This window comes from Physeter macrocephalus, chromosome 19 (assembly GCF_002837175.3).
Source record: "Physeter macrocephalus isolate SW-GA chromosome 19, ASM283717v5, whole genome shotgun sequence".
NCBI lineage: Eukaryota > Metazoa > Chordata > Mammalia > Artiodactyla > Physeteridae > Physeter > Physeter macrocephalus.
Window position 1 is genome coordinate 84,227,052 of NC_041232.1, and position 14,343 is coordinate 84,241,394.

Sequence of the window (14,343 nt, forward strand, 5' to 3'; positions counted from 1 at the left end):
GCTCTTCTTTTTCTTTAATGAATCTACCAGAAGTTTTAAAGGACCACATTTGGCTTGATCAGCCTTCTTATAGCATTGTTTTCTGTCTGGCAATTTACGGACTTTTGTTTATTATCTCCCTTCTTAGATTTTTTGGGAGTTCTTTTGTTCTTTTCCTAATGTCTTTTTCAAAAAATTGAACTATAGTTTGTTTTTCCTAAGTTCTTAAGTTTGAAACTTGGCTCACTGATTTTTTACTTTCTTCTGTTTAAAAGATACAAGTATTTAAGGCTATTAATGTATAAATACTTATATAAACATACACATACAGGCTCTGAAGCATCTTGTTCACTCTACTGACAACCTTGCTGGGATAAATCCCACTTGGTCATGTTATATAATTCTTTTTACATATTGCTAGATTTGGCTGGCCAGTATTTTCAGGGTTCTTGTGTTAATCTGCCATAAAGTATATGGCATATAGTTTTCGTTTCTTGTGATCTTTGTCTGGTTTTGGTGTCAGGGTAATACTGGCTTCATAAAATGATATTGGAAGTATTTCCCCCTCTTGTATTTTTTTGGAAGAGCTATGAAGGATTGGTTTTCATTTTTCTTTTAACATATGGTTGAAATCACCAGTGAAGCCAACTTGGGCTTTTCTTTGTGGGAGGTTTAAAAATTACTAATTTAATCTCTTTACTTGTTATAGGCATATTCAGATCTATTTCTTTTTTTTAAGATTTGTTTTTATTATTTATTTATTTTTTAAATTTATTTTTGGCTGCGTCGGGTCTTAGTTGCGACACGCGGGATCTTCATTGAGGCATGTGGAATCTTTCGTTGCGGCACGCGGGTTTCTCTCTAGTTGTGGTGTGCAGGTTTTCTCTTCTCTGGTTGTGGCACGCAGGCTCCAGGACGCGAGGGCTCTAGTTTGCAGCACGCAGGCTCTACTTGAGGCACGTGAGCTCAGTAGTTGTGGCGCGTGGGCTTAGTTGCCCCGTGGCATGTGGGATCTTAGTTCCCTGACCAGGGATCGAACCCGAGTCCCTTGAATTATAAGGTGGATTCTTTACCACTGGACCACCAGGGAAGTCCCAGATCTTCTATTTATTCTAGTGTCATTTTTGCTGGCTTCTGCCTACCTTGGAATTTATCCATTTAATTGAGGTTTTCTAATTTGTTGCCATTCACCCCATCTGTCCTTTTTATTTCTGTAGAGTTGGTAGTGGTGTCCCCTCTTTTATTCATGATTTTAATAGCTTACGTCATCTCTCTTTTTATCTTGGTCAGTCTAGCTAAAGATTGTTGATTTTACTGGTCTTTCCAAAGAACCAGCTTTTGGTTTTGTTGATTTTCTGTGTTGTTATTCTATTCTTTATTTTATTTATTATGCTGTAATCTCTAATTGTTTCCTTTCTTCTGCTTGATGTGGATTTTGTTTACTTTTCTTTTTCTTCTTAAGATAGAAGATTAGGTTATTGATTGGAGATCTTTTTTCTTTTTTAATATAGGCATTTACAGCTATACATTTCTCTCCTTTAGCTGCTTTATTTCACTGCTTTAGTTGCAGCCCATAAGTTTTGGCATGTTGTAGTTTTGTTTCAATTCATCTCAGAGTGTTTTATAACTCTCATCTTACGATTTCTTCTTTGACCAGTAAGAAGTGTGTTGTTTCATTTCCACATATTTGTGACTTTCCCAAATTGTCTTCATTTATTGGTTTCTTATTTCATCCCATTGTGGAAGAGAGGTGAGAAATCGTGCCTCAGACTGCACTACACAACTCCACAGGGCGACTTTCATACGGGTATGGCAGCCTCGGGAGGAAGAGGCCGTATTGGATGAGGACGGTTGTCATTTGACACTGGGGCCCTGGAGAGATGGCATATTTCAAATGCTGATTTCTTTCCTCAAGAGATGCTTTAGGGCTTCCCTGGTGGCGCAGTGGTTGAGAATCCGCCTGCCAATGCAGGGGACACAGGTTCGGGCCCTGGTCTGGGAAGATCCCACATGCCGAGGAGCAACTGGGCCCGTGAGCCACAACTACTGAGCCTGCGCGTCTGGAGCCTGTGCTCTGCAACAAGAGAGGCCACAGCAGTGAGAGGCCCGCGCACCACGATGAAGAGTGGCCCCCGCTCGCCACAGCTAGAGAAAGCCCTCGCACAGAAACGAAGACCCAATACAGCCAAAAATAAATAAATTTATTTAAAAAAAAAAAAAAAGAAAAAAGAGATGCTTTATCTTCAGAGGTAACCTCCTGGAGCCGGGAGTCTCTGGCCCACAATCTCCTTGGTGGCCTAAGACTGGTGCTTACCCTCCATCTTCTGCCCTGTTCTAGGAGCCCCTCCTCCAGGTGGTTCTCTTGGGTAGATTCTCTCTCCACATGATCCAGACGGGTTCCCTTCTGCAGGGTCCACATCTGGCCCACAGGAAGCTCTGGAAACAGACCACTCCTGCCCCAGCCACTTCCTCTGGTTTTTCCACGGATGTGAGTAGAGTAAAAAGGAAGCAGCCAGCGGCTAAGCCGAACTCCCCGGGCGGGAACGTGACCGCATGTGGTTGTCTGGACACTGCAATGTTGGACTTTCAAGATGGGTCTTTTTTTTTTTTTTTAAAGATTTTTTTGATGTGGACCATTTTTAAAGTCTTTGTTGAATTTGTTACAACATTGGTTCTGTTTTATGTTTTGGTTTGTTTGTTTTTTTTTTTTGGCCCTGAGGCATGTGGGATCTTAGCTCCCCGACCAGGGATGGAACCTGCACCCACTGCGTCGGAAGGCAAAGTCTTAACTACTGGACCGCCAGGGTCCCTCGAGTTGGGTCTTTGATCTGAGCTTGTTCATCTCCCAGGAGACTTTTCCACTAATACCTTACACGTGGCGGGAGGCTGAATAATAACCCCCACCACACACACATGAGGATGTCCACGTTCTTATCTCTGGACCCTGTGACGCGACTCTCTCCATGGAAGAGGGGACTTTGCAGGTGTGACTAAGGGAAGGATCTCGAGATGGAGAGATTATCCTGAACTACCCTGGGGCCCGATGCACTCGCAAGAATCCTTGTGAAAGGAGGTAAGATGGTCGGAGTCAGAAAAGGAGATGTGATGGACCAGGTGCTGGCATGATGCACTTGAATAAGGAGGAAGGGACCACAGGTCAAGGGTGGCCTCTAGAAGCCAGAAAAGGCAAGGATGTGGATTCTCCCCTGAAGCCCCCAGAGGAGCCAGCCCTGTTGACGCCTTGATTTTAGACTTCTGACCTAAAGACCTGTGAGAGAATGAATTGCTGCTGTTTAAGTCACTAGGTCTGTGTTGGTTACAATAGCCACGGGAAACTAATGCACACGTCTTTTACTTGGAGAACTGTCTCCTATAAACTGTCAACAGACTTAGAGGGAAAACTGGAGCACTTCAACATTTAGCAGAAATTCCATCTTGGGTTAATTTAAGGATGAGTTCCTCACATCCTTAAAACCAAGTTCCAATTCCTTTTTTTTTTGAACCGCAATGAATAGTGGCACTTGAATTGTGAGTGACAGCAACTGTTTACAGTTTGAAAACTTGCAAAATCATCCATGAGCAGATGACGCCTTTGAGCCCAGCACTTCATTTACCTTGCCCATGTTTGCCCAACGGGAAACAAATGCTTAAAAAAGAAATAAAACTTTGTTCAGGGTTCCCGGCAGCATTCCACAATGGAACCCCATCTATTCAAATAAAAGCTTCAGTTGGAAACTTGTCGTCTTGGATGGCATCGACAAAATTCTTTGGCCCACCAAACTGAAAAAGAAGTTCCTGTTACTGCTGGCCTTGTGTCCTGGGTCTTAGCAGACCATAATGACAAACCAAGGATGTACTTCCCCTCTCTATATATATGTTACAGCTGCACAATTCCGCAGACTGCTTGGTGCTATAAACACCCACCTCGCGGTGCCCCCGTTACTTCTCAGTGTCCCCAGTGGGGTGACCTAGGGTCCCACACTGTCCTCAGGCTGCAGGCAGTCCCCGCGCCCCCTGGCCCTTCCTCAGCTCCAACACCTGTTGCCGCACGGGCGGCCCTGCCTGCAGAATCCCTCAGCCAAGCCTCACCCATCACCAGGACAACAGGGTCCCCTGTGGGAGCTGACGTCGGGGGGCTCAGGAGCCGGGCAGCTGCTGGCCTGGGGTGCAGGCCGGAGAATGGCTCGTTCCGCAGCCCTGCAGCAGCCCTGCCCACGGAAAAGCAGGTCCGCCTGGTCTGGTCCTGGCGCCCCTCCCCACAGGTGCTCAGAACCCATCCACACGTGGCGTCCTCCCTCCCCTGCGCTCCGCACGTGCTCAGAATCCTCGCTGGACCCACAGCTCCTGAGGGAGGAGGGCCTTCCCTAGGAATCTCCGCAACGGGTCCTGAAGGAAGTGTAGCCGAGGGAAGAAACCGTCCACGCTCATCTCCACCCCCATCACCCTCCCCAGGCGGACAGAAACCCCCCCACTTCTCCCCTAACGGCCTCTCCTGATGACACAGCCAGGCCAGGCAAGCAGACTTGGATCCTATGGGCAGCCCCCAACCCGGCAGCCTGGGAGCTTTGGGAGTCTTGGGTCCCAGCCCTGCCGGCTGCACGAGAACTGCCGTGAGCCCACAGGGAGACACCGTGTTTCCTAAATCTTCCCGGGGGATGTTCCATAGGCTGAGATAGTTCTCGAAGATAATCAAGAGGCCAAGCTAAAAGTAACAGCAGAAATGCCGCTACACGTGGTTTCTTCCATTTTATTTTCTGTAAAATTAAGTACAGTGAAAAGCTAAATGGGTTTTTAAAAAATAGCACAACTTAAATCACGAGGAGACGGCAGAAACCTCTGGGATGAAGCCCACATGTCGTCCAAATGGGGATTCCAGGCCGCAGCCTGGATCCAGGCTGGGGGGCCTTGCACATCTTGCCTGGTGGTCTGGGCAGCTCTGTCCTCCCTCGTCAGCCCAGCCTGGACTAAGGTTCGTGGGACCTGACCTCTTAGAATTTAGGGGATCTCTTTAAGAAAAAGAATACAGAACTGTGAATAAATATTAGGCACAAAAGTGGATGCTTATTTATTTAGAAGGGGCCTGCGGGAGAGGAGCCCTGAATCTTGAATGTCACCGATTTCAAGGTAAATGACTTCTCCGATTAGTCCCAAATATTCCATCACGTTCTGGCTCTACCGGTGCCGATCAGCCAGGCGCGTGCCGACGTGTCCAGCCTTGGTTGCTTCCTCCTTGTGATGACCTGCGTGGCGTCCTTAGCCCTCTGGGGAGGGACTGGCGTGTTCCACGTTCACTGGGTTCTAGACAGCGGGCGGCGAGAGCCTTATTATCTTGCAGGAGCGCCTGACACACATGGGGGCGGGGTGGGGTGATGACGCGCCATGTGCCCTACTAACAAATATCCCAGCTGAGTGAAAACTCCACCTCTGCCATCATCCCACCTGCACCATTAGGCTCCAAAGGTGCGCTCAGGACCCGGGGGTGGGCAGGTCTCACCACCGGAACACGTGTGGCCGCTGGGAGCCTGACCGTCCAGCTGGCTCTGTCCTCTCCTTGCCTCGGGGCCTCCTCTCCACTAGGTATTCCTTTTTCCCATTTCCTCCCTATTTTTCTTCCTCTTTCTGTTTCTCTTCTTCCTTCTGGAGTACGAGTAGGAGTCAGAAACTGCTGTGGACACTGATTATCGGGGTGTCTGTTGGGCTCACTCAGCGGATGGAGACCCAGCAGAGCGGCACGAGGGCAGCTGCAGCTTCCTCGAGGCCGGGGACCCGCGGAGCGGAGCGGGTACTGTGCGCACGTGGTTGTGCGATACATGTTCACTGGACTGAGTCGTGTTCCCCCAAGTTCCTGCCCGCCCGGAACCTCAAGAGCAGGGCCTTATTTGGAAATCTGTCCTTTGCAGGTGTAATTAATTAAGATGAGGGCTGACTGAATTGGGGGGGGTCACCCTAAATCCAATGACTGGTGTCCTTTTGAGAAGAGGAGAGGCCACTCAGGGAAGAGGCCGTGGCAAGACAGAGGCAGAGACTGGAGGGCTGCAGCTGCAAGCCTGGGAACACCAGGGGCCACCAGAAGCTGGAAGGGGCAGGGAAGGAGCCTCCCCAGAGCCTTGTGCCTTGATTTCCGACTTCTAGCCTCCAGAACCCAGAGACAATACAGCTCTGCTGTTTGTCAGCCGCCCAGTTTGCTGCAGGAGCCCCGGGAACCTAACATGCACGTAATAAGTCACTTTGAGAGACAGTCTCAGGGTGGCTGAGTACATGTGCAGCAGTAGGAGAGGAAGGCCCTACCTATGTTGATGGCTGAAGTTTTTTGACTCGGCCTTTGTTGTACAGTCAGAGGTGAGACCTAAGTGCAAATGGGTCCAGGAGAGGCAATGTGCTGACGTAACTGAGGCTGAAAACGATGCTCTGGGCCAAGCAGCCTTCTGAAACCTTCCTGTGGACACCAAAGGTGGCAAATATCTGAACGTGAGCAGACATTTCTGTCGCATAACTGGACATTTCTCTGTACATTTGGTTATTTTGCTTTTCCCAGACAAGAAAATGAAAATTTCAGTCTGGGTTTGCAGATTTTTGTGCAGTAAATAAAGGGAATTGTTGAGCGGGCTTCACCTACCCCCCATCCGTCTATTCCTCCAGATTTGGACAAATTGTTATCACTCAAAACACACAGAATTCTTGATATTTGCTGGAACATTAGACCATTTCAATTTCCCTTTGCTTATCTGGGGGTCTTTAAACTGTTGATATTCTGAAACAGGATAGGTTTTATTGGTTTTTTTTCTTCCTCTCACTTAAAAAACAAGCTGGGAAATAGCCTCCAACTGCCAATGAAATGTAAACAACTCATGAATTTTTAAAAATCCTCAAGTACATGCTTTGCTTCTCAGATAAGAAATTGAAAGATAACTGGAGAGTCGGTCAATCAAAAAAAAATGGAAACCCTTATCACCTAATTGCACTGGCTTAGAAATAGGTGAAGATGTAACAAATCATGGACCACAAAATAGAACATGTATTTAGAGAACTGTTTTGGCAGAAATCTACTGTGAGTTATTGCTAGATGGGTATAATTTCTGGTGAGCAAACATGTTTCCATTATGTTTCATAATTTTTATTTTAAATCTGAAGTAAGTTGCAACAAGTGGTGTATGCTTTTAATTAGAGTCAGCATTTGGACCCTTTCTAAATAATCAGTACAAGATGGGGAGTGTGGGAATAGGCTTAAACATTAAAAAGTTTCTTCTTGATTAATTAGTAAATATAACCCTTAAATATTTGGATATTTAAAAAATATAATTGAGAAATGAGTAATAGTATTCTTGCAGCCAAGAGAGATGTTATAAACCCAGAAGAGTTATCACCAGCTCACAGGTGAGTCCTGAAAATTTGTCACGTTATAAAAGATGACAAATCTCAATTAATATTATTAGTGGCAAAGCTCCGAGATCAGTTTGAAATTCTCATGACGGTGTGGAAATTGGCACACGTTATTAGAGTGGAATAGATGCAAAAGACTAAAATGAAAAATCATTTTTATTGAAGTTAGTGTCATAATAAAGGTAGATGTGTAAACAGAACCCTAACAGGTAAACTTGATAAGCAGTCCTCCTCATCCCTGCTTCCAGACCTTTCCACCCTGGTATGCTGTGACCGGGAGACATGGTGTCTCAAAACTAACTCCCTGTGTTGGCACATGGGGTGGGCTGGCCCTGCTTTCCTTTCAGATCATGGGCCACCATGACTTCGGTTCTCTTTTTCCTTGGTCAGATACCTACTTAGAGATGCTGTGCCACCGTTTCTCTTTATTGGACAAGAAGCTAATGTTTTTCTCTGAAGTTTAAAAAAACGAAAGACTTTGTGAAGTCTGTACTTAAAAATGCCAAATGGTAATTAAAATACTTTTTGAATTGTTTCCACATCTTGGCTATTGGAATAAGGCTGCAGTGAACATGTGGGTGCAAATATCTCTTCAAGATCCTGATTTCAGTTCTTTTGGATAAATACCCAGAAGTGGGATTGCTGGATTATATGGTAGTTCTACTTTTAATTTTTTGAAATAAGCTAAATATTCATTGACAGATGAATGGATAAAGAAAATGTGGTATGTACGTATAGCAGAATATTACTCAGCCATAAAAAAGAAGGCAGTTCTCGGGCTTCCCTGGTTGCGCAGTGATTGAGAGTCCGCCTGCCGATGCAGGGGACACGGGTTCGTGCCCCGGTGCAGGAAGATCCCACATGCCGCGGAGCGGCTGGGCCCGTGAGCCATGGCCGCTGAACCTGCGCGTCCGGAGCCTGTGCTCCGCAACGGGAGAGGCCACAGCAGTGAGAGGCCCGCGTACCACCAAAAAAAAAAAAAAAAAAAAAAAAAAAAAGCAGTTCTATCATATACAACAAAAGGATGAACCTTGAGGACATTGTACTAAGGGAAAGAAGCCAGACACAGAAGGACAAATACTACATGATTCCATTTATGAGGCATCTATCGATAAAATAGTCACGCTCACAAACAGAGAGTAGATTGGTGCTTGCCAGGGGCTGGGGAGGGAGAAATGGGGAGATGTAATTCAACGGGTATAAGGTTTCAGTTATGCAAGGTGTATAAGCCCAAGAGATAAACATGGTACCTATTTGTGCGCTTACAAATCTGTCCAGAGTTTAGATTTCATGTTATTGTTCTTACTACAGTAAAAAAGAAACTTTTTGGAAATTCTGCCAAAGTTGACTTTTTTGTATATTGAGAGTCATAACTTTTTTCTTTTTTAAAGGCAAATTCATGGATTCCGTGAATCCATGAATTTAGGGCTTTTGTAAGAATCAAGGTAATGCTGTCACACCTGTAGACAGAAGACATCCAACACAGGAGGACTGGGGGAAGGGAGAGCATTGTAACTTTCCTTCCCGGTCCCTACACCTATAACATACACGTGTTGAAGAGGACCATCTGAGGCAGGGGAGGAAAGAATGATAGAAAGAATAGCTTTATCTGTCCTTTCATTTGTCCACTCACTCTCCACGTTTAGTGAGCACCTACTGTGTGTCAGGCACTAGACTAATTCAGGACTCGCGACCCACATTCAGCGTTCTCAGCTCCTACAGCGTTTTGTTGATATGACACAACTGTGATTTTCAGAACACTCTTTCCAAAAGTGTCACATTGTGAAGATCTGTGTGGCCGTTGAGATCATCAACAAAAACATCTCTCTGAAAAGGCAAACATGAAAAAAGAAAATTCAGCGCTAAACGGACAACAAAGCCCCTTTTCAGACACACAACAGCTGAACTTTATCTCTAGTAAAAAATACATGGCTAAGAACACTTGCCGTGAAACAGAGAGCAGACTGTCCTGGATGCCTGGACGTGACAGCACGAGGCAGAGAGCCAGAACTACGGAGTCGAAATGTTAACCATGGCAAGTGGATATTGATTCCAGTTCCACGGTGCTTTTATTGACCTCTGTAAAAAGCTCATAAATATTAGAGGAAACAGCAAAGTCTTGTATCTTGAAGCTCTTTCAAGCTCTTTGAACTTGAAAGTCTTTGGCATAGTCAACATAGACTTCACTGAATTGGAGAAAATTGCAGGGGGTTTTATGAATTCACTCAACTGACGTTCTTAAATATACTCAGAGTTAAGGTGTCACATAATTGTTCCAGGCCAGAGAGCAGGAAATTCTTATTTCAAAGGTGAAGACCAGGCTCTGCTGCAGCTGCTGCTGTTCTAGTTGTTTTTTAGTTTGGGGGGGTGGGGAGGGGGGAGCCGTCAGAATAATTGGAGTTTTCTTCAAAGTAGTGGCTTAAAAGCTCTCATTTCCATCTCTTACCTGCCTACTCACATTTCTCTGCCCAGGGTGGCACCTCCACGTTCTTGGATGAAAGTGCTGTCCTGGAAACCATTAAGTCAAGAAGTCGGTACTGAGTCGGCAGTAGCTTTTGTCTTGAGGATAAAAGCAGTCCTGTTTCTTCAAGTGCTGGGACAGCGTCCTGACCTGACCCCAAATTGGAATGGAAGCTTCTGTCACTTCTGCCCGAATCCCCAGAGAGCCAGGGCCAACTGCCGCCAGAGTCCCACCTGCTAGAAGACTCTCCTGTTCCGTGTCCTGTATGCTGGGCAACAGGCCAGGCAGGGGCTGCAGTCATGCCACCCCGTCCACGGTCAACGGCAGATGGCGTCTGTCTTGGGCTCCTGCAGCACAGAGTGCCGCGCTGAGCTGGGACGTCGCCCCCTCGGCCAGATTGGGGTTGCACCAGCTGGGGAGCCCGACCCAGAGGCAGCCATCATCATGCAGGCTGCTGGCCTGGAGAGAACCTGGCCAGACCTTCTGCCTGGCAGGGGAATTGACCCCTAATGGTGACTTGCTAAACCAGTCATATGCTCTCTTTTGAGAAATTTCAACTTGAAGCAAAGGAAATGAATTCTCAGTGTCCGAGTAGAAAGTGGAAGCAGACTCACGGGGAGCAGGAACCAAAGGCAAGGGTGCCGTGGACTCCTCGGGTAACTGCTGGGTCATCAGGGTGGACGTTGGCCAGCCAGTGGCCATGGCCGTGCGTGGCACGCAGCGGTCTGTGGGCAGCTCTCTCTAGGAGGCCCCTTCTGTCTTAGCACCTGTGTGCTTCTCTCTCCCCCGGGAACTAAGGGCCTAAACCCGGGGCTCAGAAGACACACTGGGCGTGGGCCTTACCCTGGAGTGATGTGTAACCGGTGAGGAATCAGAACAAAGGAAGAGTGTCCTCAGTAGAAGCTGCCCTACCTTTCCCAACTCATTTTCTATCTTATTTTTGAAATATCCTCCTGGGTCAGGAATAGGAAAACATGAAGATATTTGTTAAGGAAAAAACCGTTGCCCACAAAGACTGCTGCATGCCCTGCCGTGAGAGCCTTTGCTCTGGAGAGAGGCGTTCTGGGCGGAGACCTAATCCCCAGCTCATAGGGAGGATAGAGGACACCAACCGTGGCTCCTGGATGCTCTACTCGGGGACATGGGGGGGTGGGTAAGGTGGGTGAAGTATGAAACGTGAATCCTGGTTATGTGGAGCCCGCGGCCGCTACATCTATGCTGCTGCTTCCGCTCTGGATCAGACCTTCCATCTCCCTGGGATGGGGACGGGGGGACCACTAGACAGTTCGGTCTCAGCCTTTGAGTCTCCAAGGGCTGCCTGGTCCCTGTCATAAAAACGAGGGGTGGTGGGCTTCCCTGGTAGCGCAGTGGTTAAGAATCCGCCTGCCAATGCAGGGGGACACGGGTTCGAGCCCTGGGCCGGGAAGATCCCACATGTTGTGGAGCAACTGAGCCCGTGCACCACAGCTACTGAGCCTGCGCTGCAGAGCCCGCGAGCCACGACTACTGAAGCCCACGCGCCTAGAGTCCGTGCTCTGCAACAAGAAGCCACGACCATGAGAAGCCCACGCACCGCAGCGAAGAGTAGCCCCCGCTGGCCTCAACTGGAGAGAGCCCACGCGCAGCAACGAAGACCCAACGCAGCCAAAAATATATATTTATATATATATAAATATAATATATATAATATAAATAAAATAAATTTATATATAAAAGAAAGAATGGGGGGCCGTGTGTGACAGACACACTGCGGGAGACCCGCAGAGACCACTTTGGGGGGACTGGCGTTCAGCAGCCCCTTTGGGGCTGAGGCGTGTGGAGCAAGGCTGGCGTCTGCTGCCCCCTCCTAGCCTCCTCCCCCGCTGTTCCCTCTTTGTGCCATCCAACTTGGCAGGCATCTAACGTGGTGACCTACCACTTCTCTGCATCTGGGTTTCCGAGAACAATTAGGCTCTCCAAAGTGGCCCCTGTGCTCAGGAAAATTCTCAAACTTCCAGGGTGATGGGTGCTCCCATGGTCTGTGTGCTTAGTTAAGCTTGGTTAAACAGAACTGCCTGGGAGTCTGCAGACTAAGCTCTGTGACCGTGCTGGGTACTGAAAATCGTGGTGATTGGAAGCACGATCTAATGTTGTATCAATGGATCTGTAATCAATAGTAACTTTCGTGATGCTGATATTCCCTACGTTCTCAGAATAAGTCATGTCATTTCTCTTTCTGAAGCACCCAACCTCTGGTCACCCGACCACATTACTCTTTCTTTGTCTTCTCTCATAGTGTCCCTGTTCCCCAAAAAAATCCAGCAAAGAAGAGGAACCTGTTTACTTAGCTCCTTAAACTAGATCAGATTTGTCAATACCGAGCAATCTGCAAAGCATCCTTTACCCAAGAAGGACTGGATTGCATCGCCACCTGCTGGAGATTTCCAGCTTTGCACCCTTAGGTTTAAATATTAGCTCATTTACTTAATCGCTGGGTAAGGCAGTGGTCTTCAGACTGAAATACCCATGGGCACAAGAAGACTTTTAAAGAAGGGTTCAGAAAGTTTTAAGGGCACCAATTTCCAGCTGCCCCAATTCCATGGTTTCTCTCTTCTACAGCAGATAAACCTGAGAACCTGCTGGCAGTGGAGCCACCTGCTGTCCTTACTGCCTTCCTGCATTCCTCTACAAGACACTCAGAGCTACACAGACTGCAGGTTTGTGTCCTCCCAACATTCATATGGTGAGACCTAATCCCGAAGGGGATGGTATTTGGAGGTATTTGGTATTTAGGCCTTTCGGGAGGTGATAAGGTCATGAGGGCAGAGCCTTCATTAATGGGATTAGCGTCCTTATAAAAGAGACCCCAGAGAGAGCTTTCTGCCATGTGAGGTTGCATTGAAAAGACAGCGTCCGTGAACCAGGAAGCGGGCTCTCACCAGACACTGAACCTGGTAGCACTTTGATCTTAGATTTCCAGACTCCAGAACTGTTCGAAATATACTTCTGTTGTTTATAAGCTATCCAGTCTTTGATATTCTGTTATAGCAGCCTGAGCAGACCCAGACACTCAACCCGGGCATCGTTCTAAGTGCTGTACATTTATTACCTCTTTAAAAGCCAAAATGCTCCAAACAAAGGGACAATTTGAAATACAGTTTGAAAGTATGTTATTGGAGAACGCCTCCTCACTCAAGACCACCTGTCTGTTGCATGTTTTGCTTTATTTCAAGGGGTAGGAGGTAGAAAGTTCCACCTTCTGACAATTAACATTATATTTCCAAGTAAAAGAGTTTTGTATCAAGATTAAATTGTGCATTTTCTTAACTTTTATTCAGATTTGCAGGATAAACATTTTCATTAACTTTTGTCAAATGATTATTAGGTACTGTAAATGCACATTCACTTTTTACTTGGACCCAAGCTTCCTCTTTGCTCTTATTTATTTCTACCACATGCCCATAAAATTTTAATATATGGGTAATGTATTATGGATTTTATTCTAAATCACCTTTTTTTGGCTGTGTTTTTCACCGAATCCTGTCTCATTCGAGCAATAATCTCATTTATAGATAACTGAACTAATTTTTTTAAAGCCTAATAGATATGAGTAAAGGATATATTTCCAATAAATTACTTTAAATAGCTAAAAATTCTTTACCAAAGCGTATAATATATGTAGGTGGTATTTTTAATCAATCATGTACTACTAATAATTGTAATGAGAATTAGCCCAGAGGAAAGATTTAACACTTAGAACTTTCTAGCTATAGTAAAGTAAATACTAATTTAAATTTTTATACATATTCTGTTGCAGAGAAGTATGATAGTATCATCAATAAAAGACTCTCAGGTATAAATGCGTTTTAATTTGACAAAATTCTGTGAGGGATATGGATGGAAATAGAATTTCGAAGGAAAAACAAACCATGTAAAAATTTAGGTAATTTTATTTCAAAATATTTACAAGGTGTGGGAAACTACATCCCTTGCAACTGTTAAACTTGTTATTAAAACAACAAAGAATGGGGGGGGTAAAAGTTTTGCCAAATTTTGGGGGAATACTCTAACGGAGATAATCGTACCCCCAAGGATCCTTGTAAGGGTTAAAAAGAGAAGTAGTAGATGCTGAATAAGTAAATGGTGGGTCTACTTTCTTCATTAATTCCTAGGATTATTGGAAGACTAAATACTAAAATATTTCCCCCTCTCAGCAATGGTACTGGTGAAGGCTTGGTGAGCGAAGTGCCAAAGGTACGTGAAATTGCAACGCGCGCCCCTCAGGAGCCTGCGGGGACGGGAGCTTCCGGCGGGAGGGTTCGGAGTGTGTGTGGGCGCCCCCAATTCGGACCACCTTGCACTAAAGACCACTTCTCGGACCTCTGCGTGAAAGCACTAGGCGGTGGACGGAGGGATTTCGCTGCCCAGGCAGGTGCTTCGGAGCCCCGCCTCCCCGGGTCTCAGCCCCGCCCCCGTACCGCGCAGTGGAGGGGCGAGGCGACCTAGGGGGCGGGGCGACGCCATCTCCAGCAAGGCCCGCGATT